We start from the raw sequence: 6301 nt of genomic DNA, 5'->3' as shown, positions 1-6301 counted from the left end.
ACCTTTGGCAAGGCCAATGGGGAGACCCCCAAGAGAAAAATCACCCATCAGAGGACTCCCGTGTCTCCTGACCAGGCCTGCCTTAGCATCCCCTCTGTGCTCAGTCACTGCCTGGGCCCAGGCTGCGGGAAAGGTGGTGAAGGATTTCCCAGCAGGACTGTAATCAATCAGCCTCCCCATAGTCAGAGATGGGAGAGGTGCATTTTCACCGCAGCCTCAGGAGAGACCGTCTGAGGAGGAGCCCCTCTCTTCAGGCAGCTTACAATTTAATTTAATTTACAGCATTTAGAAAGACAGGGTTAGAGAGGACCGTAAGACTAATTCAGTCACCTGCCCAAGGCTTAAGAATGCTCGACAGCACCCCTTCGACTCTTAGATACGTCTGGGGTTAGCATCCCCGCATCCCACTGGGAGCGGAGCCCACCTTTGGGTAGTTCTGGCTGCCAGAAAGCTCTGTCTTATGTTGTGCCAAACTCTTTCTCCTTCATACCTTTAACATGCTCAGAAATAGGAGGAACTTTGAGATCACGTGATAAATCCCCTCATTTAACAGTGAGAACTCTGACCCATGGAGGATAACTACGTTACTGGGTGCAACATCCCTCGTGACGGGCAGGACTGGAGCTAATACCTAGGTCAACTGATCTTTCCCCTCTATATTTGGGTTAGTTCGTATTTTTAATTTTCATGGAAAAGAGAAAATTTTTTGACAAATTTAGTGTCATACAAAGCAAGTTAATCTCAATGCCTCAGATGGGCTTTGGTTTATTTAGGAAACTTGCCACATCCCCTTTGAAACAACTCTTCTCAAGGTCAAGCATCCTGTTTGAGCTTGGGTGAAGATAACTAATAAGAGGTGCAAAGCCAAAGACAGTTTCCACTCAACTAAAGTTGTTCATATTAGTAGAAGCACCAAAACAATAGTGAATTACCCCTCCTTCCTCCTGATGCTGAAAACCTATGTACCAAATGGTAGACAGATACTCATGTCCTTTGGTAATTTATATACATTTGTTTTGTTCTCTTTTAAGGTAAGTCTGCAAAGTTTTCTCTCCACATTTACAAAGCTTTGAATTTTATAAAATACATTTAAATACTAATTTTGAGTTTAAAAGAAAATATTGTGTACATTTTTAAACTTCAGCCGGATCTTTAGTTCAAAAGAACTGCTAGAAAGTTCTAAAACAGCAACAACAGCACTTTGGTGCCACCTTGTGGCAAAATGTAAAAAGGGGGGAGAAAAAGGTTATCCACGTAGAGTATAAGAAATCTGTGAGGTTCGGTGTCTTTATAGCAAGAGGTGGGGGAAAAAAAAGGATGTGTGTGTATTGTTGACTCCTTCCTTCCTTAATCAGCTTTAAAAGAAAAATATTCATATTATAAAATGTCACATTTGGGTTTTTAAAATTCCACTTCTGCCACTATGTGCAAGTTTAAAAAATGGTTTAAATGGTGGTTTAAAATTTATGTTTCAATTTTGTTTCCAGGCATTCTGCTCACAAAATTACTCATCTGTTCCTATTTTTACCTGGCTGCTGGGACACCACATTTCCTAGGCTTGACTCTATCTCAGGGCTCCTCCTAACTGCTTCCACCCTGGGAAGCACTCCCTCTGGGAGATGGAGTGAGGATCTGACTGTCAATCTGGGAAGAGGAAGGAGGCACGCCTCTGTCCTTACCTGTCCCTGCAGTGAGCAAGCTCCGCCCCTGCGGGATGGGGATCATGCGCATCCAGTCATGGTCCAGACTGCCGGTCAGGCTGGCTAATTTGAGGCAGCTCATCTCCTTCTCAAGGCTCAGGTCTGTGAGCCTGCCCAGCCTCTAACAGAAAGCAAGCTCCTTGAGCAAGAGGTTTCTTTGTTCCCACTGTGTCCCTATACCCTAGAATGTGTCTGGCGCATGGTCAACATTCAGCAAATATTTGTAGGATGAATGAATAAATAATAAAGGTGAAATTTTGATCCCCACCTGCCCACTCATTTGTTTTACTTCCTGCCATATTCAGAACCGTATGGGGAAGGGAGATGCTATTTCTTGGGCTGGGTCAAAACCCCCACGGCCCAGATATTCACGTGGGCGGCTTCTTCAGTTCAGGCCATTGAGGCTTCTCTTCAACCACTCTCTCTTGGAGAGGCCTTCCGGGTCCTCCCTAAGGAGCTCGGCTGCATTCTTCCACGTTCTTTCCACAAACACTGGCCCCTCCGGGCAGGGCTCCGTTCTCAGCCCTGGGTACACGGCAGTGCACCAGCCGGAGTACTGCCCCCCCCCCCGCCCCCCAGATGTTCACGATGGGAGGAGGGGTGGGCGGACATCAGCAGAGGGGGCGGGAGAGTTCGGGCAGAGGGCACAGTAGATGCTGCCGTGCTGGAGCCCCATGAAGGCTGGAGGCGGCGGGGAGGCAGCGTGAGTGAGGCTGGAGAGGGAGGCAGAGACTGGACCAGCCCGGCATGGTGGGTCATGGGGAGGCGCTTAGATTTTTATTCTAACTGCAGTCGGGGAGCCAAGGGACACGTTAAGGATAACTGATAGGAACGGATCATCAGCACACAGAAGGTGCTTTATAATAGTGCTCGTACTTAGTAATTACAAGCATTATGGGAAGTGGAGTTGGTGCTGCATGGAGGTTCCGATGGAACCCACAAAGTCAGCAGCTCAGACATGGTGGCCCCTGTGGATGTGCCCACCTCAGATGTGCAGACGAGAAGGGACTGTGGGATCCTCACTCTGAACTGCAAAGAGGCGTTGAAAGTCCCTGTCTTCCTTTCCTAGGCCTCTCTAGGCTCTCCCCGTGGGACTTCCTAACACTCCCGCCTACTGAGAGCCTGTTGTTTCCTTCTCCTCGGGCTATCTGGCAAGAACGCAGCTCCTTGTCAGAGGGGTTGCCTTGTCTACTGCTGTGTCCTGAGTACAGGGCCCAGTACATCACAGCTGTGCAGTAAATAGATGCTGAGGGAATGCATAAGTGAGCTAATGAATTTTATGATTTCTATCCACTAATACGAGACTCAAGATCAAGTTCATTTCATTGAAACGAATAGAGACACAGTGGATGACTTGCTTCTTCCAACTTTGTCATGGCCGTTTCTTCTGTCAGTTCCATTTCCCATTCTAAAGCAGTCATTAAAATCCTATTTTGTTATTTTTCAAGTGTTTTTGCTATGGCTATAATTCACTTAAATTGCTGCCATTTCTATAGCATTTGTAGCTTAGAGTTTTTAAATGGCTATAATCTACTTGTTATTCCTAATTTTGTGATACAAAGGAACCCAATAGGTGGAAAGTGATATTTTCAATGCACTAATGCAACTTAATGGAATAATAATACCTACGTACTGGGGAAAAGATGCCAACCTGAAAATGCCCGAGTGAATATTGACATAATTCACTGGTTAAATTTGTTCTTTATTTGGGTGACACAGGACTCTAGCTCAAAAAAAACCCCACATCTAAACAAAAAGTGCCAAGAAACCTAAAAAAATGAAATGAACAAGAGGAAAAAAACTAGTTAAAAGTTCACCATGACATTGGGAAAAAAAATATGGGTTTTGAAAACAAATTTGAGATTGAATCTTGGCTGTGTTGATCACTAACAGTCTGATTCTGGACAAACCATTTAGTCTCTGATTCTGTGACAGTGGGACAGTACCCTTCCTGCTGAGTGGTTTTCAGAATTAGGTTCAGTGCCTAGTAGATGCTTAATCCAAGCAGCTATTAATATCTTCAATATTTCTGATATATATTATAGCAAATGCTTCTGCGTGCATGGTTTATATGTCACATGATAAAAATCATTCGCATCAAACCAACTGCATTTTGGTATCATTGAACTTTTAGAACAGGAATGGCCTTATAGATCACCTGGGACAGAGGTTGTCAAATAGTGCTCAGAGGAAGCCCCAGGCTCTGGGGCAGGGGGAGGGGTGTCCAGGGGGCAGCCTCAGGGCACCCCCGACTCCTTGAACCAGAGTTCTAGTCACCACATATTAAGCTTTGGCTGAAGAGAGGAGCTCCTTAATGAATTAAAAAAAAAAAAAAAGATTGGAAACCACCTCTCTCCTTATTATACAATCAAGGAAATTAGGACTCAAGGATCATATGTTAAGTTGCAGAATTGTAGCTTAAGTCCAGTGTTCTTTCCACTATACTATGTCATTACTGTTATGTCTTATTTAAAATTACACAATAGGCATTTTAAAAAGTAGATCTTGGTCAGCAGTGCACAATTCTTCATGTAGTTCTGGTTGTTGTAATACCCAGGAAAACTTTTATTTTTAAATCAGATATTAGTTACTTGAAAAATTTTAGCTCCTATTAATATTATTTTTACATAGACCAAAAGATGAAAGTAAGCTTCATGGTCGTTCTCCACAAATGGGACTCAGTGAGGTGACAAGATTGATGAAGGTGTCATCCCTTTAGTATCTTGGTCCTTTCTTGGACATTTGAACATCTAGATCAGCTGACTAATTCTGTGCCTAAATTATGCATACATCATTATTATTGTTTTTATTTGGCTCCAATGTGAGTTTCTGATCTGTCTGTGGAGTTGGTAGATTCCCAGTCTACTGGGAGAAGCCACATTTAATTTTGCTTCAGTACCCGTTCTTGGTGGTGACGCCACCGAAACAAGGATTCTCTCATGCGTAACGAAGGACGGCGAACCTGGTGCCTTCGATGAGGAAGCTTCCTTGTCTCCGGGTTCTGGAGGGTAGACGCCAAGTCAAGGAAACTGCAGGGTTGGTTCCTTCTGAGGCTGTCAGGCAGAATCTGTTTGTGCCTCTCTCTCTGTTTCTTGGATTTGGCTGGCAGTTTTTCATGTTTCTTGGCCTGTAGAAGCACCAACCTCATCTCTGCTTTCATCTCCCACGGTGTTCTCCTTGTGTGCATGTCTGTGTCCAAATTCCCCTTTATTAAAAGGACACCAGCCATGTTGAATTAGGGCCCACTGTAATGGCCTCGCTTAACCTATCACCTCTGTAAAGACTCTCTCTCCAAATAAAGTCACATTCTCAGGTACTGAGGCTTTAGACCCCAACGCATCTTTCTCGGGGGGCACACAATTCAACCCTTAACCCCTCAGAACGGAATGTCAAAAGTTAGAGAGTTGTCTACACTCTGGGCTCAAAAGTATGTCAAATAACAGATACCAGAAATAAAAATTTCCCCTATTTCATGCTTTCAGATTGCATTTTTCTACCAAATAAACAACAAAAAAAATTAAACATTTGGGTTTGTGTTACTCTGTGATGAAATGAATTACTTTCAGTAACTGCCACATAAAGGGAACTTATCTGCAGCCAATGGCTAAATTCTCTTCTTTTTATCCAATTGGTTAGAGCAATTCTGGAGAGACTGTAACAAATCGTTTTTCTTCCACACTTCCTCTCCTAAAGAAAATTCTTGTAAGGACCCAATCCTGACTGGGTCCGAAGCACAGTTCTGTCGTTGATGAGAACCAGGAGAGCTCTCACACACCTGTTCTTGACACAAAGTGCTTGTCCTTTTCTTGAGAAGTTTAAAATCAAAGGAATAAAATTTACAAATGGGTTCTGTATGAATTTACCTTTTGCTCTGTATATAATCTTAAAAGATTTCATCAGGTGAAAGTTATCTGCCACCAAATAAATGTATGGAAAACATACAACCACTTCATTAGATTAAAACCAGAATAATTAACAACAGCAAATATCATAAAACCAGAACTGAAAGACTTAGAGAAGGGGTGTTCTGGTTTACCGAAGTTTTGGAGAAACCGAGGGCCGACAGGAAATGCTTTCTGTTGTACACCTTGTTGCTTGGTGCATTTTCATGCTTCATAAAAATCCATGGTGGTGAATTATGCCTTGTATGGTGACACGCCTTCTAGCAATCCGTCGTCTCCAGGGCTGGGTCACAGCCTTCCTGCAGACCGCCTGTCTGAGTGGACCACTCCCTGACTCGGACTTTGATGACTTTCCTTGTGAACGCAGCCCCAACCCTCCAGCACCCACCCCCCACTCATTTTAGAATTCCATGAGGTTCTTTGATCCGGGTGGACAGAAATCTGAAATTCCTTATGAATCTTATTCCTTATAAAGTTTTCAAGCGTAATTTAAAGGTTATCTTTTTAGGCATCAAAAATAAGAACCTGCTAATTTTATTATTCAGCCACATCTTTCTTTCACTAAGGCGGCCCTGAAGCTTTTTTACATGAAAATAACAGCAAACACAAATAGCATTAACTATGCCAGGCAGCTAAGGGCTTCACAGGACTTACAGGCATTCTTGTCACACATGATGGATGAGGGAACTAAGGCACAGA

This window comes from Equus quagga, chromosome 14 (assembly GCF_021613505.1).
Source record: "Equus quagga isolate Etosha38 chromosome 14, UCLA_HA_Equagga_1.0, whole genome shotgun sequence".
In the NCBI taxonomy this organism is placed as follows: Eukaryota; Metazoa; Chordata; class Mammalia; order Perissodactyla; family Equidae; genus Equus; species Equus quagga.
Note: the sequence above shows the minus strand (reverse complement) of the source record.